The sequence below is a fragment of the Podarcis bocagei genome, assembly GCF_964188305.1.
Source record: "Podarcis bocagei genome assembly, chromosome: 15".
Taxonomy (NCBI): domain Eukaryota; kingdom Metazoa; phylum Chordata; class Lepidosauria; order Squamata; family Lacertidae; genus Podarcis; species Podarcis bocagei.
Window position 1 is genome coordinate 14,258,430 of NC_138141.1, and position 25,932 is coordinate 14,284,361.

The window sequence follows — 25,932 nt, forward strand, 5'->3', positions numbered from 1 at the left end:
AGGCCTTATTGCTTCAAATATTCTTACCAAAAGGAGGAAACTTTGCCCTCCCTCATCCAATCCTTTTTGAGGGTACAATCATTTCCTTCCTTTTCCAAGCCATCGCTGCTTTGAGGGTGAGAGGAACCAAACCTGACAGGATTTCTCTTTTGTGCAGTTCTTAAAATACTGGAGGCACAAACTCATGTTGTGAATTTGGTGAACTTAAGGGAAGCGAGGGTCACTTCCAGATGATCTGTTTGGTGCGCATTCCTCCTGCTTCATTCACACAAAAGTTTGCAGAGAGTTTTATACAATGTGACTGTTTATCAAGCATTCATTCTGTGAACAAATGAAATAGGATGCGGCATCAAGCAAATGTTATTGCACACTTTCCACTACGTTTTCCTGTCATTGTCCTTACTACAAAGGTTTCATTTTTAGGGGGAAGCGGGCCAGTCACCCAACAGGACCAAATTCACTTCTCTTATGTAATCTGAATTTGTTGGTATGGTGGCGCTGTGGTCTAAACCACTGAGCCTTGGGCTTGCCGATCGGAAGGTCGGCGGTTTGAATCCCCACGACGGAGTGAGCTCCCGTTGCTCGGTCCCAGCTCCTGCCAACCTAGCAGTTCAAAAGCACGTCAAGTGCAAGTAGGTAAATAGGTACCACTCCGGCGGGAAGGTAAATGGCATTTCCGTGCACTGCTCTGGTTCGCCAGAAGCAGCTTAATCATGCTGGCCACATGACCCGGAAAAACTGTCTGCGGACAAATGCCGGCTTCCTCAGCCAATAAAGTGAGATGAGCACCGCAACCCCAGAGTCGTTCGCTACTGGACTTAACTGTCAGGGGTCCTTTACCATACCATACTGAATGCCTGCTCTTCCGGCAGCTGTTCAAGAGCCCTACAAGGGAAAGAAATAAAAGGCAGCCACCCTGCAACTAGGATAGCAAGATATAAGAAAGGGATCAGGTCCCTGCACCTTTAATTATTGTGCAGAAAATGGGATTTCAGCAGGTGTAGCATGTCATGCAAGCTACACCTGCTGAAATTTTCTCTGAAAGGTGCATAAGAATCTGGCTGACCATTGTAAGAGCAGAACTCTGAACTATATGAGCCTTGTGGCCTGATCCAGCAGCACTTTTCTTAAGTTTGAAGGAAAAGGAGTCAACACAAGCCTATCTCTCCGCCTAGTCTTATTCACTGGTTTGTTGTAAGGATAAAGTAACAGGGCAGGCACCATGTAAACTCTCTTCGGTTCCGTGGTGAGGAAATATATGTGCTCAGGATTGCAGTTTTAGTCTCAGTTAAGTGTGTGTTTACCACCTTATGAAAGGCCTCCAGGCAGATTTCTGAAAGTTTATTCATAAAAGGAACTACATTGGGAAATTATTCACGATGGGGTGCCAATGGGATATGTATCTGTTTGGACACTTTGTCAGTTTTTCATTTTTTGGTGCAGAAAGTGCTGTGCAGAGATCTTTCCTATTCTAATTGATTCAAGAGGGTTCTTTAAGCTTCTCTGTGTGATACAAGCTGGTAGTTTCTAGTTAACAAGCAAGCTTCTATTCTGCCTGGAAACAAGCAGAAGGTTCCTGATGTTTTGACTATTCAGAGAAACTGAGTACAGCTGATTTAAACTGGTTCTGTTATCTCTTTCACTCAAGGTCATGCTAACTATAATTATAAGCCAGAAGGAGCCAGGGTTTCACTTTCTGTCTCTCTTTCTCTCTGGTGTGGTGTACTGTACATAGTACGTTTAAGTGTTAAGGTTTTAGTCTTATAGTATGTTTAAGTTAAGTCTGCTGCAACTGGATTTCTTATGGACTGTTCCAATCCTGAAGATGTATTCATTTCTGACCATTAAGCACATTTGCCTTCGGTAGTGAAAAGCTCTGCTGGATGAAGCTAATTGCCTCTGGTCTATTTTAGGGAAATCCTGCAACGTGTTTACGTTTTTACTCTGCTAAATATATGTCTGAGTCTGCTCTGGATCAATATGAGCAGAAATCATGACACATCTTCTCCATCATCTCTCACAAACACACCTGGCCTCCAATATCCTGCTGCTTCTGATAGCAAAGAACGCGGGAGAAGGGAGAAAGGCATGCATTGTGATAGATGATGGCAGCTGCAGATTGGGCATGCAGGGTGACAAAATAAGCAGGAAAAGAATGTTGCTGTGCCAGAATCTTTATTCCAATTTGTCAGAAAGGTTCTCTTGACCTCCAAGGAGTGAGGTGGGAAGGCTCCAATTTTTCTCATTCATTTTTGCTGCACTTCAGAATTTCTTTAGAATTTTGGTGAAAGCAGGGCTTGTTGTGCGATAGCCAAAGGTGTGGTCCGTGTTTCTTCTTTACAGTATGCATCTCTCTGCAGCCTCCCTGGCTGCCTGTGATTCCTGGAAGGAGGAATCTCGTAATGTCTTCCCCAGGACTTTGACTGAAACATGGCAGCCCAGGAAAGCTGCAGAGTGCAGGCCACAAGTGAGATGATTTGCACAATGAAGGAAAGGACACCCACAAAAACACCCCTTGGCAACCTCAAATCTAAAGCAAGTGCTGTTAATTTGGCAATCCAGCCAAGGCCAGTGCACACCATGCCAAATGCTAATATTCAGTGGATCCCTCAATAAAGGCTTCCATTTTGTGGATAGCAAATTCATTAAATTGTAGGAAGCAATGAGTAGGAATAAATGGACAGTTCTCAGAATGAAGACATGTATAAAGTGAAGCCCCCTGGGGTTCTGTATTGGGTCCTGTGCTCTTTAATTTGTTCATAAACAAACTAGAGTTAGGAGCGAGCAGTGATGTGGCCAAGTTTGCTGATGATACTATATTGTCAGAAGTCATAAAAACAAAAAGATTTCTAAAACAACCTCTTCAAACTGAGCATTTATATGTGGCTGCTCTGCTGTCTGCATTACTGTAAATGTTCCGTAACTGAAGAGTATGCCTAGATTACCGTATTTTTTACTCTATAAGACTACTTTTTTCCTCCTAAAAAGTAAGGGGAAATGTGTGTGCGTCTTATGGAGCGAATGCAGGCTGCACAGCTATCCCAGAAGCCAGAACAGCAAGAGGGACTGCTGCTTTCACTGCGTAGCAATCCCTCTTGCTGTTCTGGCTTCTGAGATTCAGAATATTTTTTTTCTTGTTTTCCTCCTCCAAAAACTAGGTGCATCCTATGGTCTGGTGCATCTTATAGAGCAAAAAATATGGTAATAAAAACCCTGCGCCCCACTCATGGGACTATTACCAGGATTTTCTCTCTCCTTGCTCATTTTCAAGGCGTTTTCTTTTCTTGTTAATTGATGAAGAGTGGTGGTGGAGAATGCAGGAGAAATTTATTGGCACATCATTAGCAAGAGCACGCTGCTCCTGACCTCTAGATGCTGAAGGCTTTTGGTCTCCTAAGATCACATCCACTCCCCATCCAAAACTACATGTTGCAATAATCTGTGGAACAGCAAAAGATTTCGTGCCATGTGTAGGGACCATATAATCTGTAACCTTCACATTGCTGGAGGCAGCCAACCACAGTAGCGATCAAGGTTTTGGCTGAAAAGGGGAAAAGAAACTGATCATTGCATTGGCTGGAAAGAGAGTTGCAAAATAGTCATTTCCCTCTGTTCCCTCTGATCTTTCTGAATAATATGAGGTCTCACTGAAAAGGAATGTGCCTTTCACTCTTGAATCCTGTCTCTCTCTCTCAATGATTTAAATCAGGTATGGGGAACCTTTGAGCCTCCAGATGTTGGTGAACTATAGTTCCCATCAGCCCTAACAGCTCTCTTCCTCTTCCCCATTCTGCCAAGACTCACAGGCTTGAAGGTCAGTAGGTCTGATAGGAAGGGATGTGACAGTAAATTTGCTGGCCTCTCTCATCTCTATGCTCCTTAGCAGCTGATATCAAGAGCCACCAGTGATTAATAAGGGCCCATGCTACCTCTTGAACTGTTTTTCTAGTGCTATGGTGCTATTGAAAGCTTCCCACAATCTCCCAATGTAGCCATGCAAGGCGTTTTATGGAAAATGAAAATGGCAGCCGCCAGACTTTCCCTTTCAGCAGCTTAGTACTTATAGGGTTGCTTTTGCCTCTACCCAGTAAACCTGCTATGGGGCCTTACTGATGCAGGAGAGGACAGAATGGTGGGGCTGCTTATGAGTGTAAGACAGCCTGCTTAATGAGAATTCATCCTTATTGATTTGCACCAAGTTTGCAGGGGGGTGGGGTTGTTTATTGAGTATTATTATTATTATTATTATTATTATTATTATTATTATTATTATTATTATTATAGTGCCCTATACCTGGAGGTCTCAGGGCGGTTCACATAAAAAGATCATAGTATATAATTTTTTTAAAAAAAAGCAATAATCCAATAATACCCCCCCCCCAAAAAAAGAGCCACATGTGCTCGCTTCAGCAGCACATATGCTAAAATTGGAACAATACAGAGAAGATTAGCATGGCCCCTGCGCAAGGATGACACGCAAATTCGTGAAGCGTTCCATATATACCATATTTTTCGTCCCATAGGATGCTCCGTCCCATAGAACGCACCTAGTTTTTTTTTGGGGGGGGGGAAATAAAGGAAAAAAATTTTTCCATTATTTCCCCTCCAAAACCAGGTCGGGGAAGCCAAACCAGGTCGGGGAACAGTGGGATGGCGGCGCTGCGCCTCCCTGCTGCCCCCCGAGCTTGTGGGGCTGGCCGATGTCTGCCCGGTGTGCGGGGCGCTCTGCTTCAGGGTTCCTTGCGTGCCGGGCGGCAGGCTGCTATCCGCAGCGTGGGGAGCCCTGCGGGGAACTCCTGCAGGGCTCCCCACGCTGCGGATGTCTACCCGACGCGAGAGGCGCTGTGCTTCAGGGCGCCCCTCGCGCCGGGCAGCAAGCTGCTATCCGCAGCGTAGGGAGCCCTGCGGGGAACTCCTGCAGGGCTCCCCATGCTGCGGATGTCTGCCCGGCGCGAGGGGCGTTCTGCTTCAGGGCGCCCCTCGCGCTGGGTGGCAGGCTGCTATCCGCAGTGTGGGGAGCCCTGCGGGGAACTCCTGCAGGGCTCCCCACGCTGCGGATGTCTGCCCGGCGTGAGGGGCGCTCTGCTTCAGGGCGCCCGTCGCGCCGGGCGGCAGGCTGCTATCCGCAGCCTAGACAGCCCTGCGGGACCTCCCACAGGGCTGCCTAGGCTGCGGATGTCTTCCTGAAGTCTGGAGAGCAAGAGGGGTCGGTGCGCACTGACCCCTCTCGCTCTCCAAGCTTCAGCGATAGCCTGCATTCGCCCCATAGGACGCACCCAGATTTCCCCTTCATTTTTGGAAGGGAAAAAGTGCATCCTATAGGATGAAAAATACGGTATATATATATATATATATATATGCAGGTTTTGGTGTCTTCGGGTGTCTTCCCGTGTAAGAGTTGGGGTGTCTAGGCGACGTTTCGACGAGGTCTCACTCGTCATCTTCAGGCTGGTGCTTTCGGCTTCTTGTTACTAGAACAGAGCAGGGTCTCAGTGTTTGAGTTCCTATAAATACTGTTGAGGGGGTGTGGTGTATAGCCTCCAACGTTCTGGGCAGAGAGGAAGTTCCCAGGTTAATGTGCCTTTTCTTCTTTTGTTCATTAATTACTTGAGGGATATCTTGAGTGATTACTTGAGTGATATTCTGAGTACCACTTAGGAGGGTCATTAGGTGTGGATTAGTTGCTAAAGCTTTTGTGTCTTGATCTCCTGAGCTTGAAGAGTTTTTCTGAGAAGATGGCTGTACTGCACTTAGTTGTGCTCTGGCTTGGCTTCGTGTATAGGGGCGAGCTGTGGTTTTGTGCCCTGTGCCAGCCAGATCTGTGTAGGGATTGCAGGGGGGTGCAGCATCCGGAGGTGCCACTATGGTTTGGCTACTGGATGGTGTCTGTAATTTATCTGTGGAGAGGGTCTGGGTTTGGGTCTGGTGTGGTTGATTGGAGATGGCGTTCTGTGTGCCTCTGGTTCTGGTGTCGGTTTTTGTGGGGAGGGCTAATTTCCAGATGTCTGGCAGGCGGGACGTGTCGTCACGCTTGTTCATGTTGTGAGGGTGTTTCTCTATCTCGATGGCTTCCATGATTATTCTCTTGTGGTGATGTTCCATGTTAAAGAGCAATTTGGAATCTGCAAAATTAATTTCGTGTCCTGTTTCTTTCATGTGTTGGTAAAGAGAGGAAGTTTTTTCTTCTTTTTTGACGGCATTCTTGTGTTCTGCGATACGTGCATTTATTCGTCTGTTTGTTTGTCCAATGTACGTGGCTGGGCAGACTTTGCAGGGTATTTCATAGACCCCTTGGTTTTCTAACTGGATTTTATCTTTTGGGTTTCTGAGGATATTGGCTATTTTTTGGTTGGTGCAAAAGGCTGTTTTGATATTGTGTTTATGGAGGATTTTGCTAATTTTATCTGTAGTGCCCTTGATATAAGGAAGGAGGGCCATGCCATTGTTTTCTTCTGTGTCTTGGTTTTTGGGGGGTGTTTCTTTTTGGATTAGCTTCGTAACCCTGTTTTGCTGGTATCCGTTGGCGATTAACACATTTGAGAGATTCTGTAACTCAGTTGTCAAGTGGTCTTTGTCAGCCAGGCGTTTGGTTCTGGAGATGAGAGTCTTGGCTACGGAGTTTATTTGTGCAGGGTGGTGGTGTGATTGTGCATGTAAGTAGCGGTTGGTGTGTGTTTTTTTCCGGTAGATAGTGTGTCCTAGGGAGCCATCAGGTTTTTTGTAGATTAGGACGTCAAGGAAGGGAAGTTGGTTGTTGGCTTCTATTTCCATAGTGAATTGTATTTTGGGGTGTAGGCTGTTGAGATGTGTGAGGAAGCTATCTAGTTTTTCCTTCCCGTGTGGCCAAATTACAAAGGTGTCGTCAACATATCTGAGCCAAAGTTTGGGTTTGTGTTCTGACTTGTCTAAAGCATTGGTTTCAAAGTGTTCCATGTACAGATTTGCGATGACCGGTGAGAGGGGTGATCCCATAGGTGCTCCTTCTATCTGTTTGTATCTTTGTCCATTGTGGATGAAGTATGTGTTGGTTAGGCAGTGGTTGGTCAGGTCCAGGATGTATTCGGGGGGATTGTATTTGTTTTGAATGGCTGTCAAGGCTTCATTAATGGGCACTTGTGTGAAGAGAGATACAACATCGAAGCTCACAAGTAGGTCATCGGGATGTAGGTTTTGCTTCTTTATTGTTTCTATGAACTGGAAGGAGTTTGTAACGTGTGAAGCGATAGATTCTGCATAGGGCTGAAGTTGCTTAGCGAGAAATTTAGCGAGATTTTGTAGAGGTGAGCCTATGGAGCTGACTATTGGTCTGAGTGGTGTTCCTTCTTTGTGTATCTTGGGGAGACCGTAGAGTTTGGGGCATCTGGATGATTTTTCTCTGGGGATGATTCTTAGCTGGATTTCTTCACTGATAGGAGAGGCTTTTATTTTGGATTTGGTGGTTTTTTCCAGATAGGTGGTGGGATCTGTTTTTATAGGTTGGTAGGTAGGGTCTTGGAGTAGATTTGATAGTTTTGCTTGGTAGTCCGATGTGTTCATCACAACAGTGGCATTACCTTTGTCTGCTGGGAGAATGATTATGTTGTTGTCTTTCCTCAGGTTGGTGAGTGCTTTCTGTTCTTCTTTGTGTAAATTGCTTCTGGGTGGTTTGCTGGAGCAGAGGATGTTGGTGACTTCAAGTCTGATTTTATTGGCTTCATCTGGGTTGATTTTGGTTAGGCTAGCTTCGACTCCGCATATGATGTTTTCCGTGGGGATGCGTCTCGGGGCGACTGCAAAGTTGAAACCTTTGGAGAGTACTTTGGTTTCAGTTGAGGTGAGGATCCTGTCTGATATGTTATGTACTGTTTGTTTCATGGGTTGTTGTGGAGGGTGGCTGGGCTTCTGGCGTTTCTCTAGTTTGTGGAGTTTGTTGGTGTGTATGTCTGTCTTATGTGAGGACTCTGTTTCAGCTCTCCAAACGGCTAGTTGTTTGCATTTGTCCCAGAGTGCAGGGTGGATTTTGTTACAGAGTTTGAGGTGAAGTCACCAACATCCTCTGCTCCAGCAAACCACCCAGAAGCAATTTACACAAAGAAGAACAGAAAGCACTCACCAACCTGAGGAAAGACAACAACATAATCATTCTCCCAGCAGACAAAGGTAATGCCACTGTTGTGATGAACACATCGGACTACCAAGCAAAACTATCAAATCTACTCCAAGACCCTACCTACCAACCTATAAAAACAGATCCCACCACCTATCTGGAAAAAACCACCAAATCCAAAATAAAAGCCTCTCCTATCAGTGAAGAAATCCAGCTAAGAATCATCCCCAGAGAAAAATCATCCAGATGCCCCAAACTCTACGGTCTCCCCAAGATACACAAAGAAGGAACACCACTCAGACCAATAGTCAGCTCCATAGGCTCACCTCTACAAAATCTCGCTAAATTTCTCGCTAAGCAACTTCAGCCCTATGCAGAATCTATCGCTTCACACGTTACAAACTCCTTCCAGTTCATAGAAACAATAAAGAAGCAAAACCTACATCCCGATGACCTACTTGTGAGCTTCGATGTTGTATCTCTCTTCACACAAGTGCCCATTAATGAAGCCTTGACAGCCATTCAAAACAAATACAATCCCCCCGAATACATCCTGGACCTGACCAACCACTGCCTAACCAACACATACTTCATCCACAATGGACAAAGATACAAACAGATAGAAGGAGCACCTATGGGATCACCCCTCTCACCGGTCATCGCAAATCTGTACATGGAACACTTTGAAACCAATGCTTTAGACAAGTCAGAACACAAACCCAAACTTTGGCTCAGATATGTTGACGACACCTTTGTAATTTGGCCACACGGGAAGGAAAAACTAGATAGCTTCCTCACACATCTCAACAGCCTACACCCCAAAATACAATTCACTATGGAAATAGAAGCCAACAACCAACTTCCCTTCCTTGACGTCCTAATCTACAAAAAACCTGATGGCTCCCTAGGACACACTATCTACCGGAAAAAAACACACACCAACCGCTACTTACATGCACAATCACACCACCACCCTGCACAAATAAACTCCGTAGCCAAGACTCTCATCTCCAGAACCAAACGCCTGGCTGACAAAGACCACTTGACAACTGAGTTACAGAATCTCTCAAATGTGTTAATCGCCAACGGATACCAGCAAAACAGGGTTACGAAGCTAATCCAAAAAGAAACACCCCCCAAAAACCAAGACACAGAAGAAAACAATGGCATGGCCCTCCTTCCTTATATCAAGGGCACTACAGATAAAATTAGCAAAATCCTCCATAAACACAATATCAAAACAGCCTTTTGCACCAACCAAAAAATAGCCAATATCCTCAGAAACCCAAAAGATAAAATCCAGTTAGAAAACCAAGGGGTCTATGAAATACCCTGCAAAGTCTGCCCAGCCACGTACATTGGACAAACAAACAGACGAATAAATGCACGTATCGCAGAACACAAGAATGCCGTCAAAAAAGAAGAAAAAACTTCCTCTCTTTACCAACACATGAAAGAAACAGGACACGAAATTAATTTTGCAGATTCCAAATTGCTCTTTAACATGGAACATCACCACAAGAGAATAATCATGGAAGCCATCGAGATAGAGAAACACCCTCACAACATGAACAAGCGTGACGACACGTCCCGCCTGCCAGACATCTGGAAATTAGCCCTCCCCACAAAAACCGACACCAGAACCAGAGGCACACAGAACGCCATCTCCAATCAACCACACCAGACCCAAACCCAGACCCTCTCCACAGATAAATTACAGACACCATCCAGTAGCCAAACCATAGTGGCACCTCCGGATGCTGCACCCCCCTGCAATCCCTACACAGATCTGGCTGGCACAGGGCACAAAACCACAGCTCGCCCCTATACACGAAGCCAAGCCAGAGCACAACTAAGTGCAGTACAGCCATCTTCTCAGAAAAACTCTTCAAGCTCAGGAGATCAAGACACAAAAGCTTTAGCAACTAATCCACACCTAATGACCCTCCTAAGTGGTACTCAGAATATCACTCAAGTAATCACTCAAGATATCCCTCAAGTAATTAATGAACAAAAGAAGAAAAGGCACATTAACCTGGGAACTTCCTCTCTGCCCAGAACGTTGGAGGCTATACACCACACCCCCTCAACAGTATTTATAGGAACTCAAACACTGAGACCCTGCTCTGTTCTAGTAACAAGAAGCCGAAAGCACCAGCCTGAAGATGACGAGTGAGACCTCGTCGAAACGTCGCCTAGACACCCCAACTCTTACACGGGAAGACACCCGAAGACACCAAAACCTGCATTCCTGTACCCGTGAAAATCTACGAAAGCATATATATATATATATATATATATATATATATATATATATATATATATTTAAAAGAGCCACATTTTAAAAGGGTATGGGATGTTGATCAGGTCAGCCAAAGGCCTGGTTAAAAAGCAATGTTTTTGCCTGGTGCCTAAAGGTGTATAATGAAGGCACCAGGAGAATTTTTCTGGGGAGAGCATTCCACAGATGGGGAGCCACTGCAGAGAAGGCCCTGTTCTCGTGTTGCCACCCTCCTGACCTCTCGAGGAGGCGGCACACAAAGTAGGGCCTCAGAAGATGTTCTCAGAGTCCGGGTTGGTTCATATGGAAAGAGGCGGTTCTTGAGGTATTGCAGTCCTGAGCCATTTAAGGCTTTATAGGTCAAAACCAGCACTTTGAATTGGGCCCGGAAACTTAATCCGTAGCTAGTGCAGTCGGACCAGGATCAGTGTAATATGCTCAAGCTGTCTGAATTCTGCACTAGCTGAAGTTTCCAAACCGTCTTCAGAGGCAGCCCTACGTATAATGCATTGCAGTAATCTAACCTTGAGGTTACCAGAGCATAGATAACAGTAGTTGTCATTCTGATTAGTTTGTGGGGAGATTATTTGACATCAAGCAGTTGTTTTCCCACACCTTCCAATGCATTTTCTTGCTACTTTCCTTGCTGCAAAGGAAAATCTGTTTTATTTTTATTTTTGGGAAGTAAGTTTATTGCACAAGACCAGCAGTGAGGAATCTCTGGCCTTCTCCCCAGGGCACACACCTTTCTGAGCCACATCGCCTCACCAACCCTGCTTTGAACCTTCTTTGAGGGTTTTTTTCTGGCTGGAATATATCCTTGAACTCTGAGAATGCTTGTTGCTTATCTAGATGGAGGCTAGAGAGGGATGTCTACTGGACTAAGGTCAAATTTGCATTTGTTGCTCTGCCTACTTTTGCCACTGGGCGTGGCCCAGATGAGAACGTGGTCTTCCAGTTGAAAAACATTCCCCATCTCTACACAAGAGTATCAAATCCACTTTAACTGTGTTACCTAAATTCACTGGTAGGCAATTGCATCCGACCTGCAAAATATTTGCAGCTTGGAAGCAACCACAATGTTTTTAGAACTGTGAGGTCAATCTGGAAGACCCTCCACTGCATTGAACCCAAATATATGATTCTTCGTCCACTTACAAATATATAGGTTTAATGTATAGCAGGCTGCTTCACCACCAGCCCAGCACAATTCCTTTTTTGCTGGACAATTCCCAGTTTTTCGTGGCTTTCTGCATTGGAAACACCAGGTGGCATTTGCTGTAGAACAGGAGAAGAAAGAAGAAGGGGGGAGAGTTTGTAATAGGAACTTACATTGGCCTAAATGCAAATTTGCTTTACAAATGCTTCTAGTTCCGAGATATATATATATATATCAATTTTAAAAATTAGATACATGGGAGCAATATAGGTCTCATGTAGGAGAATATTTTAAACTGGCAGACTCATTTAGGATCAAATTATATTTTACTTTTAATGCAAATACTCCTGGGGAGGAAGAAATGTTAATTCAATATGTGAGGTATGTGGGGGTTTTTCAGCAAGTCTGTTGTCCATGAGGAAGGGAAGTTTAGTTGGCCAAAATCTCCCCACAATACAATTCCCAGGTTGTGGAATGACCTCCCCCCCCCCAAGCGTGTATCATGTCATTATTGTATATTTTTGACAATTCACCAAGAGTCAAAACTAGGAGTATGTGGGTCTCTCCTGTCCAGTCCACCCCAGTTCTGCCTGGAGAAAGGACTAAGACTATCCTGTCCTAGTTTCTGTGTGCGTTTTAAAGAGGAAATCCTTAAAAGTGCATGCAGAAATATAAATTTAAAAAATAAAAGTGAGCATGACTCGGTTTGAGGGCTGAGGTCGACAGTGCTACCTCTGCTGGTAATATTTTCCAATTTCCTTTTTAAATTTCCATAGCAGCCATCCCCAGGCTGATGTGGTTTGTGTGTGAGACTGCTTTCTACTTCATTCTTTGATTACAGTAGAACAATTCCCACTAGGAGAAAGAGATACTCCATCATGCTCAGAAAGAATTATATGAAAAAATAGTCTGGCAGGTCCCAGTTTTTACATCAGATAGCCATATCTTTCCCATACACTTACCTCTGAGAGCAGCAGAATAAATAAGCCCATGAAATCCTAGAATCTAAGAGTTGGAAGGGACCCCAGGGTCATCTAGTCCAACCCCCTGAAATGCAGGAATCTCAGCTAAAGCATCCATGATGAATGGCCATCCAACCTCTGCTTAAGAACCTCCTAGGAAGGAGCATCCATCACCTCTCATGGGAGTCTGTTCCATTGGCGAACAGCTCTTACTGTCAGAAAGTTTTTCCAAATGTTTAGTTGGAATCTCTTGTAACTTGAAACCATTGCTTCGAGTCCTACCCTTGAGAGCAAGAGAAAACAAGCATGCTCTCTCTTCCATGTGACATTGGACTAAGATGTTTGAAGATGGCTGATTGTAAAAAAAAAAAAAGAGAGAGAAGTACCAATTTTGAAGGATAGATTTTTTTGGGGGGGGGTTCTATCTTCACACTTGACACTAAACAGGCTTTAGAATTGCTGCATGCTATTTGTGCAGGCATGTGCATTAACGAAAGTCCAAAATCAAATACATTTTTTTAATTTAAAGAAATAATTTTAATTTAAAAAATATTTCTTTAACTAAAAAAATATTTTTAAAGTGTTTTATTAGCAATATGCAAAAACTCTTGCATGTGAAAAATGCAGTAACTATTACTGATTTACAAAATATGAAAAGCTTGACTTGAGATTTGAAGCTCTTTCAGCTCAGTTTTCCTTTAGGGACTTACCAGTGCAAAAGCAGAGAAGAATCCATATACCAGAAGATGGAAGCCATTTCATCTTCAGCTGTTTTCAGTGTTGAGGAAGTCCTACTAGCTGGGTCATATGAATGGCCACTGTAAACGTGGGACAGGGGGGAAACACAAATAGGATAGCAGAGGAAGCTTAGCGAAACAAACAAACAAACAAAAAACCCTCCACTAAGCAGTTTGTGGGGCAATCAGTCCTCAACTGGGCTGAGGATGATATTCAGGCAGTGCAGTGTGCATCCTCCAAGCTGTGAGGCTGATGAACTGCAGAGTTCTCCTATGTCCACTATGCCCTCTTACTGAATCTCTGGAAAAGCTCTAAACCGAGAGTGCAGAAATGTACCACTGATTTGAAATAAGCTGGAATAAGAAATAGGTGTGCTAACAGACTCCCTGTTCTCAACCTCCTCCTCCCCCACCAAGCACGGTGTGATGGGCACACAGCATAATGTCACCTCAAAGATCACACTGAGCCTAGTACACAGGAATGCAGAAAATGATAACATCAATGTGCAGGAGTAGAAGAACATCATGGACCGGAGTTCGCCCTCCAAGAACACTTTTCTGAAAGCACAGGTGGTCAAATGGTGACTCTTGTGAGCACAAGAACCCAACTTCAACAAGAGAGAGGCAACTTGTCCACCTTTACTCAAAACCCCCAAAATAGATCCCTTTGCTGGAACCATAAGAAGAAGAAGAAGAAGAGTTTGGATTTGATATCCCGCCTTTCACTCCCCTTCAGGAGTCTCAAAGCGGCTAACATTCTCCTTTCCCTTCCTCCCCCACAACACACACTCTGTGAGGTGAGTGGGGCTGAGAGACTTCAAAGAAGTGTGACTGGCCCACAGTCACCCAGCAGCTGCATGTGGAGGAGCGGAGACACGAACCTGGTTCCCCAGATTACGAGACTACCGCTCTTAACCACTACACCACACTGGCTCCTCATGTGCATTTGCAATGTGACTGCAATGCCTTTGGACAGGTCAAGCCCCTTGCTGTCAACTTATTTATTGCCTTTAGCTACCGTAGGTATTGTCATTCAGCAGGGCATTTTTTGTCAAGAGCAATTCACCATGAAGTTGTTACAGTAAGTCGCCGGATGACTTGGCGCAGCCCTGAACAGATGCTAAAAATTGCAGCACACTGTCTCCCTAGCTGGTTTGGGGGTCTCCCCTGGTTCTGGGGCAGGTGAAATAAATGCTTGATGTTGCTGTAGTTCAGTGAACTGTATGTCAGTGGTAGAGCACATGCTTTGCATTCAGAAAGTCCTACCTTCAGTCTTTAACATGTCCAGGTGGAACTGGGAGTGCCTGCCATCTGACATGCTGGAGAGCCACTGTCAATCAGGGCAGACAGTTCTGAGCTAGGTGGACCAATGTTCTGACTCAGCAGAAAGCTGCCTCCTGTGTTCCCAATGAGGGATCCTTGAAGGGACTGTTAGACTAAACTCCCCCAAACTTACACCAATACATAATTGCATTTTAGGGTAAATGGAGAGCCAGTCAGCGTTCCTTCCTCTCCTTTCATGACTGGTGGTTTCAATGAAGCAGGAGAATATCAGGTGGGGATGCATTCGATTTTATGAGGTGGCAAATGTGGCTCTCTCCCCTTTCCTTTATTCTCTAAATTTTTAAACAAGCTAAGCCGCCCCTCCAAGAGGTAGATAGGTATCTGCTGAGCAAATGGGGCCTTTCATCAAAGGTGGTCACAGAGAGGTTTACACAACATTTGATGCAATGATCCATCAGTTAATATAATACGGTGTTTAAAGCAAACCAAAACCCCAGGTAAAAAACAGAAAATCAATAAATAGGCATAGTACAACTGACTTAAAATGACCGCCAAAATACAAAGGTCTGTTAGGATATTTCTGTTCCACCTTAAAAGGGAGCAGGATGTTTGTGTCACAGCCTGCGTATTTCCTGTTTTCACAGGATGTTTCTGTTGTGTCTTTGCTTTCGTTTCTCTCTGTGTCGTAGACACTGAAGCAGGCAGTCATGTCTTTCTTTGTTCTGATCAACACTGAATAAAACTTGTAAATAATGCTCTCCTGAGTGCGACTTTTGCTGTGCATTATCTGCTGATAGAGTGTGCATGAGCTCTGGAATGTGGCAAGATATTTCAGGAAACTCATGTCACTAATTGCTGATACTGCGTGCCTACGGGAGATCGATGGATCGTCTGGCAGACGGCTTGGGGCCATGATGGACTTTGTCTCCCTGGCAGTATCCCAACAAGGTCTTCATCAAGCGCCTGAAGTTCAGCGTGGAGAGAGCCTGTTTGATCTCAGCCAGGAGGGAGTTCCACAGTTCTGTATACATAGAACCATAGAATTGTAGAGTTGGAAGGGACCACGAGGGTCATCTAGTCCAACCCGCAGCAGTGCAGGAATCTCAACTAAAGTATCCATGATAGATGGCCAACCCACCTCTGCTTAAAAACTTCCAATGAAGGAAGACTCCTGGTGGATGCAAGCTGTGCATCCAAGTCGTGGGGGAACCACTAGGAGAGCCTCTCACAAAGACCTCAGTGATTGGTCAGGGATATAAAGTAAGTACCTTCCAAAATTCCAGAGATGTTCACCCCGCTCAATCTTTCATCTCCCCACTAACTGTATGGAGCACCAACACCCATCCACGGTTGACAAAAAAACCCAAACTGTAGGCTGAAATAGTTGATCCAGCCCTATAATATAGGCTGCAGAGAACTGGGAAGTTACCCCCTTTTGTGGTCTAAACCTTATTGGGGGAATAATATTGTAGCTGAGCTTTGTCATTATTGTATTTTCTAATAGAATTGAGTTGCATGTCTCCCCCACCCTGGATTTTCCCCGCTGCTCAAGCTGTCTAGCTAGTCCTTGAAATTGTTGTGAGGATAAACTGATAGGAGCTTTATGAAATTATTCACACAGAAAGATATCCGTACAAAGTTTTGGTGCTTCAGAAAAGTTTGATTGGTTTTAATCAAAGCAATTTATTTCCAGAGAAGTAAGCAAGTTAATGGAAACTTCGCATGACATGCAGTCAGGTGTATCTTTCCCCACAATGTTTTCTGTATTTGTTTTAAAGTATGTACAAAGTCCCCTCTGAAGCAATTTATTCAGTCAAATGAATTCAGTTTCAAAGAGGGGCAGTAGAGAGGTAGCACAATCCCTCCCTACCACACAAAGCTGTCCTTTCTTCTCAGCTTCCAGTCCTCAAGGCCTTGGCCACAAATGGAGGGTAAGATGTTGGCCCTGAAGGCATCTCAAGAACTGGACCTTAAAAACTAGTCCCTAGAACAGGATCCAAGACCAATAAGGTTTTGTGTGTGTGTGTGTGACTTGACCCCCAATATCTGTTTGGTTCTTGACAGCAAAGCGTGTGGAAGGAGACATGCGTGATGGCTGATGATGGCAGCTGCAGACTGTGCTTGCAGAGAGACAAGAGAGGACGGGAAAGAACATCGCTGTGCTGAAATGTGTCCTCCAATTTATCAAAAGAGCGACAAGCATCTTGATGTTGAGGCTTTTTCTGTCCTAGGCTCCGCTCCACTGCCTATGCAAGCTTAGAAATTGCAGTACTCAGTGGGGCAGCATATGACCTCCTCCAGCATTAAACCAAGTGTCAGTGAATGTGAATTCCTACAGTCCTGGGTACAACCCACCACAGAACCAATCTTTGTATTCCCTAGAAGCCAAAAGAGAGAGAATGTAAGAGACCTTGTACAATGCATGAAACACTCGTTACCCTCTGCTCTGTTATCACTGATCTCTCTTGAGGCTTAAACGGCCTCGGTCCTGTATACCTGAAGGAGCGTCTCCACCCCCATCGTTCAGCCCGGACACTGAGGTCCAGCGCCGAAGGCCTTCTGGCGGTTCCCTCATTGCGAGAAGTAAGGTTACAGGGAACCAGGCAGAGGGCCTTCTCGGTAGTGGCGCCCGCCCTGTGGAACGCCCTCCCAGCAGATGTCAAGGCAATAAATAACTATTTTACTTTTAAAAGACAACTGAAGGCAGCCCTCTTTAGGGAAGTTTTTAATGTCTAATGCTGTATTGTTTTTAATATTCAGTTGGAAGCCACCCAGAGTGGCTGGGGAAGCCCAGCCAGATGGGCGGGGTATAAATAATAAATTATTTATTTATTTATTTATTATTATTATTATTATTATTATTATTATTATTATTATTATTATTATTGATACCCTGAGATCTCAAATGTCAGTGAGCAAACTATATTTTGTATCTATGCTCAGTCACAGGGGCCTTATAGGCTTCCTCAACAAAATGAATACTGTTTGTTTGCTCAATGAAACAAGCTCACAAATAATGAATTTTTTTTTACAAAAATGGGAAAGGGGAAATTTCTGAGAAGTCCCACATCTACCAAGGAAGTACAGTAGATGTGTCCCCACCCCATGAGTCTTACAGAATGAAGAATGGGGAGAGGACACAAAATAGATAGATGAATATAGTCCCAATTTGGGGGTTCCCAAAATTCCATCCACTCTGAGCATCAGGTCACACTTTTGGGTGACCAAATCGCCATTCAGTAGATGCCAGCACACACAAACAAGTTCAATTAATGTGCATGAAGATAGGGGAGAAAGGTAACACTTGCTAAGCATGCCTTCTCTGTTTTGACTACTGGCCATGCCTCCCTGGTGGCCACAATCCAGCATTAATCTGAAGGAGGACCTACTCTGAAAGGGTTCCCCCTTGCATAGAAGAACCTACTGCATGGCCACTAGGGGGCCATGGCCTGTGGGTGCACAGGGTAAAGGGTACTGTCAGGGAACTGCCATCGGAGGAACAGGTGGTGGAAGGGCTCACAGAGGCTGGTAGAGACTCAGCAGCTGAAGCAGGAACCAGCAGGGGGAGAGGTGGGTCTCTGGTGGAAGGGCTCACAGAGGCTGGTAGAGACTCAGCAGCTGAAGCAGGAACCAGCAGGGGGAGAGGTGGGTCTCTGGTGGAAGGGCTCACGGAGGCTGGTAGAGACTCAGCAGCTGAAGCAGGAACCAGCAGGGGGAGAGGTGGATCTCTGAGGGAAAGCGAGCAAGAGGGAGGGCTCAGGGACACGTCCAGCGAGAACAGTGGGGAGGTATCTGAAGCTCCCATAGGGAGACCCACTCCTCGCCGGAAACTGTCACGCCGTGAGTCCAGAAGACGTGTTTCCGTTAAGGAGCTTTTATGCTGGAAACGATTCCGAAAGCAACCACTGTCGGAATCTGCAAGTGACTAGAGCAGCCATGTCTGAGGGGCTCCGTCACAGACAGAGGTTTGTGGACTTGCACAAACTCTGAGGGACTACGATTTTACGCACAAGCAGCTCATCATCCCATCACAGGTACATTCCGACAGTCTTTGTAAGTTGTTTGTGCAGGAGAAGGCATCATGAGCGACCCAGCCGGAACCGGAGAAGCAGGAGTTGGAGCGGGTCCAAGCTTGGAAGAAAGGTACCGAGCGTTGGAGATCCAACTGGCGCTGCAGACGGCGAGGCTTGAGGAGAGAAGGGCTCAGGATGCAGACAAGAAGGGGAAAGCCACCCAGTTCACCAGAAAGGTACCAGGATTGGTGCAGAAGTTTGGGGGGGACCCCAAGGACTACCATGCCTTTAGGACAGAGATGCAATATGCCCTCAATGTGCAGTTTGATGAATTCCCTGACGAGGAATCGCGAGTGGCTTTCGTGATTGGGCATCTTGAAAGGGGGGCGAGGGACTGGGTTAGACCCCTGATGGCAACGAATAATGACGTCCTAAAGGACACAATGAAGTTCTTTCGTGCAATGGATCTGATGTTTTCCAGCGATATTGAGCAGGGAGTGGTGCGCAGACAGCTAATGGCTTGCAAACAGGGGAGCCGATCTGTCCGTGAGTACTGGACTGAGTTCACCATGCTGGTTCACAGATTGGGGTGGGACTTATCGGCAGAACCCATTCAAATGCTATTTGAAGAAGGGCTTGCTTCGGCTGTGAAAGACGAACTTTCCCGGAGTCCCAGGGCGGTTTCTATGGATCAGCTGACCAAATCTGCGCTGACCATAGGAGCGCGCCAGGAGGCGAGAGCCTTGGAGAGGCGGGAAGGGAAGGGGGAACGTTGGAAGGAGTTCCGCATTCCAGACATTCCAGAGCCAACTTTCCCGCCGGCGGAGCCGATGGAAATCGGAACAGCGCGCACGCGCGCAGTTTCAAAGCCCAGTGAGGGGGGAAAGAAGGAGGGAAAAGGCGCCCGGAAATGCTATCTCTGCCAACAGCCAGGTCACTTTGCCAGAGTCTGCCCCCAGAGGAAGGAATGGCAAGGGATGGTGGGAGCTGTTGAGGGAGGAGTGGAGGAAATACCGGAGCAAGTAAAAGCCAACGCCTGGCTGCCACCGTCGGGGCACAGCAGCCAGGCCAAAGAGCAGTGAAAGTGCCCACGCCAGAACCTCCTAAACCTGCCCTAGTGATAGAAGTGTCACTAGAGCTGCAAAACGGATACCCTCTAAAGATAAAGGCGCTTTTGGACTCAGGCAGCTCCTGCAATTTTATGAGCAAGGAGTTTGCAGCTGAACACCAGATACAGACGATCCCTTTAAGCAACCCCCTGCAGGTGACCACGATCGATGGCAGGGAGCTGTTGGGAGGAGAAGTCAGCTTTCAGACCGTCCCAATGATCATGAAGGTGGCAAGGCACACCGAACTGATAGCGTTTAATGTGGCCACCTTGGGAGGGGCTCCTATTATTTTGGGGATGAGCTGGCTGGCGTTACATGATCCGCTGGTGGGCTGGCATCAGAGAGTGGTTTCCTTTGGTTCCGCACATTGCTTAGAACACTGCAAGGAGGGAAAGGGTTCAGCAGGGGCCCAAGCTACCCTAGCAGGGACGGAAGTAACGGAGAAGGTGAAGGTACCACGACAATACGCAGATCTCAGCGACGTGTTCAGCGAAAGGGAAGCTGACCAACTACCCCCGCATAGACCCTTTGACTATCAAATCAATTTACTCCCTGGGGCACAGCTCCCTGTAGGCAAGCTGTACGCCATGTCAGACAGAGAGATGCAGGAGTTAAGAGAGTTTATTGACAAGAACCTGAAGCGAGGTTTCATCAGAGAGTCCAGAGCGGTGGGAGGTAGCCCAGTGTTTTTTGTGGATAAAAAAAACACGGACAAGCCGAGACTTGTGTGTGACTTCAGGGCTTTAAACGCAGTGTCAGAACCAGTGGCCTTTCCTATGCCCAGGATTGACGACATTTTGACCAGGGTGCGGAAGGGAAAGATTTTTACAAAGCTGGACCTCAGGGGGGCGTACAACCTGATACGCATAAGGAAAGGGGATGAATGGAAAACCACCATGTTCACCCCTTTGGGGGCATTTGAATATTTAGTGATGCCTTTCAGCCTACAAGCAGGCTCGGCGTGCTTCCAATCGTTTATGAACCACGTACTGGGGTCTTTGCTTTACAAGAATTGCGTGGCCTTCCTAGATGACGTGTTGGTGTATTCTGAGAATGAGGAGCAGCATGTGAGAGACGTCAGAGAAGTGTTGAGCAGGCTGCAAGCCAACCGGCTGTGGGTGAAACTGGAGAAGTGTCAGTTTCATACCAAGGAGGTGGAATTCCTGGGGTACCGACTGTCAGACAAGGGATTGGCCATGGATCCCGGAAAGGTCCAGGCAGTGCTGGAATGGAAAACACCCAAAACAAAGAAGGATGTGCAGAGGTTCCTGGGGTTTGGGAACTTTTATCGTAAGTTCATCCGAAACTTTGCTCACCTGACGGCGCCCATTACAGACTGTCTCAGCAGTAAGAAGAAATTCGTTTGGACTGATGAGGCGGGGCGAGCTTTTGAGGAACTGAAAAGGGCCTTCGCCTCTGAAGAACAACTTCTGCATGTGGATTTACAAAAAAAGATGAGAGTCGAAACAGACGCATCAGACAGAGCCATAGGGGCGGTGCTTCTTCTGCAGCCAGGGAAGGAGGAGTCAGAGTGGAGACCGTGTGCCTTTTTTTCGCGAAAACTGAACAAATCCGAGAGGAACTACACGGTGTATGACCGAGAACTTCTTGCTATTCATGAGGCTTTCCGGAGATGGAGGCACCTGCTAATTGGCGCACAACATAAGGTGCAAGTGTGCACTGACCACAAGAACCTAGAGTATTGGAGAACGGCACGAGTGCTCAACCAACGGCAGTTGAGATGGGCCCAGGAGTTCTCCAAATTTAACTTTGAGATTTGTTACGTGCCAGGCCCAGAGAACGTTAGGGCGGACGCTCTCTCATGCAAACCTGAATATTTGGAGGGGGAGGGAGCACCCGAAGAAAGACATGTCATTCCAGAGGACCACTGGGTGTGTGGGCGGCATTGGTGGGGCAAAGAGAACTGGTAGAGGGAACGGAGAATGATGAATACGCCCAGGACAAACTCAGGGGTCTCAGGAGGGAGGGAGATAAACCCGGAGGTTTTGAGGAGAGAAACGGGGCGTTGTATTACAAGGGAGCGTTATATATACCTGAAGGAGATTTGAGGGGGAAGGTACTCAAGCAGCTGCACGATAGCCCCACAGCAGGGCATTTTGGGCAACACAAAACCATGTGGCTGGTTACCAGGGAATTTTGGTGGCCCAAGGTCAGGGAAGATGTGCGGGAGTATGTGAGAGGGTGTGACCAATGCCAGCGAGCCAAAGGGGAGAGGCGGGCACCGGCAGGGTTATTAGAACCGCTACCCACACCTGAAAGACCATGGGAAGCAGTGGCAATAGATTTCATGACTGACCTGCCAAAGTCCAGAGGGAAAACAGCCATCATGGTTGTGGTAGACCTGTTAACCAAAATGGCCCACTTTATAGCCTGCTCACATGCTGTCACGGCAGAAGAAACAGCTAAATTGTTTGTAGAAAATGTGTTTAGGTTGCATGGCGCCCCCTTGAGGGTGGTTTCAGACCGAGGGAAACAATTTACTTCCAGGTTCTGGAGGAAGCTCATGAGCTTACTCCATGTAGAGGTCAATTTTTCAACTGCCCGGCTTCCTGAAACCAACGGGCAGGTGGAAAGAGCCAATGGCATCCTCCAGCAATATTTGAGGTGTTATGTCAATGACAGAGAGAATGATAGGGTGGAGAAGCTGGCGTTGGCGGAATTTGCCTACAACAATGTGGAGAACGTGTCCACGGGGATGAGCCCCTTTTTGGCTAATTACGGGTGCCATCCCAGGGCTTTCCCGGGGGGGGAGGGGAGAGCTGGAGCGTTCCAGCTGCCGAACAGTTCGTAGAAGAAATGGAAGCGATCCATCGCCAGCTCCAACTTAACTTAGACAGGGCCAAGGAGGAATATAAGAGGCAGGCAGACAAAAACAGAAGAGAAGGTGAAACCATTAGGGTGGGGGACCAGGTGTGGCTGTCAACCCAAGGGTTACCATTCAAAGGGGGTTGTAAGAAGTTAAGACCCAAAAGATTGGGCCCATTTGAAGTCACGCAACAGGTCAACCCAGTGGCTTTCAGACTCCGGTTACCGAACCACATGAAGCTGCACCCAGTTTTCCACAGGTCGTTGCTGTCACCGTATAAAGGGGACAGAGAAGGGAGGGTCACTCGGGGACCAGCAATGGAGGAAAGGGAACACAGCTACCATGTAGCGGAGATCCTCGATTCCAGGTGGAAGGGAGATCAAGTAGAGTATTTGGTAATGTGGGAAGGGGAACCGGAGTCGGAAAACACCTGGGTCATGGCAGAGGATGTCAATGACGAGGTTTTAATAGAAACTTTTCATCAGAGGTTCCCACGTAAACCTCAGCCTGTAGCGAGGTTCCGGAGGGAATACTTTGCCACTACCGACGAAGAAGAGGAGTTGGAGGGGTTCACAGATTCTGAGGAGGAGGAGGATTCAGCGAGCCGGAACGGCGACCAATGGAGGGAAATGTTTGAGACGTCTGAAGATGAAGAGGATTCTTTTCGGGGTTTTACCTCCTCACCGCCCAGAGGAGAGGGAACGGGAGGGGGTGAAGGGGGCCCTGGAGGGGAGGTGGATGTCAGGGAACTGCCATCGGAGGAACAGGTGGTGGAAGGGCTCACGGAGGCTGGGAGAGACTCAGCAGCTGAAGCAGGAACCAGCAGGGGGAGAGGTGGGTCTCTGGTGGAAGGGCTCACGGAGGCTGGTAGAGACTCAGCAGCTGAAGCAGGAACCAGCAGGGGGAGAGGTGGATCTCTGAGGGAAAGCGAGCAAGAGGGAGGGCTCAGGGACACGTCCAGCGAGAACAGTGGGGAGGTATCTGAAGCTCCCATAGGGAGACCCACTCCTCGCCGGAAACTGTCACGCCGTGAGTCCAGAAGACGTGTTTCCGTTAAGGAGCTTTTATGCTGGAAACGATTCCGAAAGCAACCACTGTCGGAATCTGCAAGTGACTAGAGCAGCCATGTCTGAGGGGCTCCGTCACAGACAGAGGTTTGTGGACTTGCACAAACTCTGAGGGACTACGATTTTACGCACAAGCAGCTCATCATCCCATCACAGGTACATTCCCATTGCCTCCACATGCATTCATTGACCATGTGAGTTGGATCTTCTGAGCAGGTATAGTACCTAGGGTGAGGTCAAGCAGGTAGAAACAGGTTGGGTGGCTTCGCCAAGAGCAAGGAGCAGATGTAGGGCCCAATTCAAGTGGGCTTTCCTTCCTCCTCTATATGTGAAGAGGCACCATTCATGCATACGTGAAAAACAATCATTTTAGGGCAGTGTTACATTGAAAGGGAAAGCTGCTTGAAGGCCATCAGTACTGTCTCCTGGGGAAGAGACACAGCTCAGCATCTTCAAGAGCCAGCAGAATGCCAATACGGGTGGATGCCCTTGCATTTCATCAGGGAGAACATTGTACAGCCAGTGAAAAGAAGCCCTCTGAAGGTGGAGATAACTTCTGAGGCATGACCTGCTGCTATACATCCTTCAGAATCGGTGGAGCTGCTCAGAGTAAGGGCATTTTCACCAAGGCCAACCTGGAATCATCTCTGCTGTAGTGCATTGGTGGGGAATGACCTCTCTCTGGCCCCAGGCTGCATCCCTGCTCCTCAGACCACATGCTCCACTGCTCCACAGCCTTCTCAAGTTCTCCCGGATGGCCAGAATGTGTCCTTGGAATGTGAGAATGTTTCCTGTTTGTGCAGACAGAGAGAGCTGTGGAGGTGTAGAAACCTTTGGCTTTTGTGTGGCTAAGTGGTAAGATTCTCATTTGATGTCCTACCTACTTTTTGCCTCTGGTCTTACAGCTGGCACACAGCTCCACTCCCAAGCGTTACTCCTGAGGGAATGGATCCCTCCGCCTGCTGGGTTAGTCCAACTCGCTTGCATACTTACTGAAATAAGTGTTCACTGTGGAACATGATGCTCCCATCCCGGCCCAACAAAATTCTGCTTCTGGAGGACAAGTGGTCGCTGGAGGCTTTTTTTCGCAATAGTAACACCAAAAGGCATTTGCTGCAGAAGAGTGAGTGGAACAGAAATGGGGAGGGATGGAAGGAGGGAGAGACAAGAATCAATGCAGAGGGCTTATCATTCAGGAGGGTTTTGTGGTGTTTTGTTCAAATCTGTTTGTAACAGGAAAGCAAAACACACATACCACCATACCAGCAAGTGCTATTGGGTAGAGTGAAGTAGGGGAGCTGGGTTCAAAACTGTGATGGATGAAGATGAAAAATTTCAGGGCCCCAACATCATGTGCAGTGCCCTTCCCACTGCCCCCAACTTCCTTAAAGTAAAGAGGAGGAACAATTAGCTGGCAACTGAATAAGATGCAGGGAGGGAATGAAAGCTAGGAGTTATTTAACGCAGAAGGTGAGAATAAGAGGGAAGGAAGCAAGAGGAACAAAGTCAATCTCGGTGAGCCCCCAGCCGTAAACCCTCCCCCCCCCCATATACCTACAGCCCCAATTTCAACAACTAAGCAGAGAACAGGGAAGCACACGTTCCTGCTGATCATATAAACTGGTCCACAGACATAAACCAGAAGCGCTTTCGAATCTTTGTGTATCTCATTAATGGAGGCCAGAAGTCAAATACCATGTTGAAAAACAAACAAACAAATAAATCTCTGCTTACCATTTGCATCAGCAATTTGGGGTATGCAAAATCGTTTCGACTTTTGCATGTGAAAAATGTCATTGCTGGTTTACAAAATGTCAAGGGTGTAGCTTGAGATTTGAAAATATTTTTGCTCTTCTGGTTGTCCTTTAGAGACTTACCAGTACAAAAGCAAAGAAGCATCCATATCCCAAAAGCCGGAAGCTTTTTCATCTTCAGTGTTGAGGAAATCCTACCAGTTGGTTCAGATGGTGGCCTCTGTGAACTGCGGAACAAACAGAAATGTGATAATGGAAGAAGCTTAGCAAACATCTCCTTTAAACAGTCTGTGGGGCAATCAATCCTCAACTGGGCTGAGGATGATATTCAGGCTGGCAGTGCAGTGTACATACCCAAGCTGTGAGGCTGAGCAACTGCAGATTTCTCCTGTGTCCACTATGCCTTCTTTTTCAGCACCCTCTTACTGAATCTCTGGAAAAGCTCTAAAGCAGCAAACCCAGAGTGTGGAAATGTACCACTGATTTGAAATATGCTAGAATGAGAATTAGCTGTTCTCAACTTCCTCCTCCCACTCCAAGCACAGTGTGATGGGCACATAGCATAATGTCACCCCACAGATCATGCTGAGCCTAGTACACAAGAATGCAGAAAATGATAACATCAATGCCCAGGAGCAGAAGAACATCGTGGA

The 25,932-nt window shown here is 46.7% G+C and overlaps 1 long non-coding RNA gene across 1 annotated transcript; it reads right to left on the bottom strand.

Moving 5' to 3' along the window:
* Positions 1–16,148: 16,148 nt before the first annotated feature.
* On the bottom strand, positions 16,149–25,621 carry LOC308573970. Its single transcript, XR_014002289.1, has 3 exons — positions 25,403–25,621; positions 24,519–24,638; positions 16,149–16,887 (listed from the first exon to the last, which is right to left on the bottom strand). It is a non-coding gene; the product is annotated as an uncharacterized lncRNA (long non-coding RNA).
* Between the last annotated feature and the right edge of the window lie 311 nt (positions 25,622–25,932).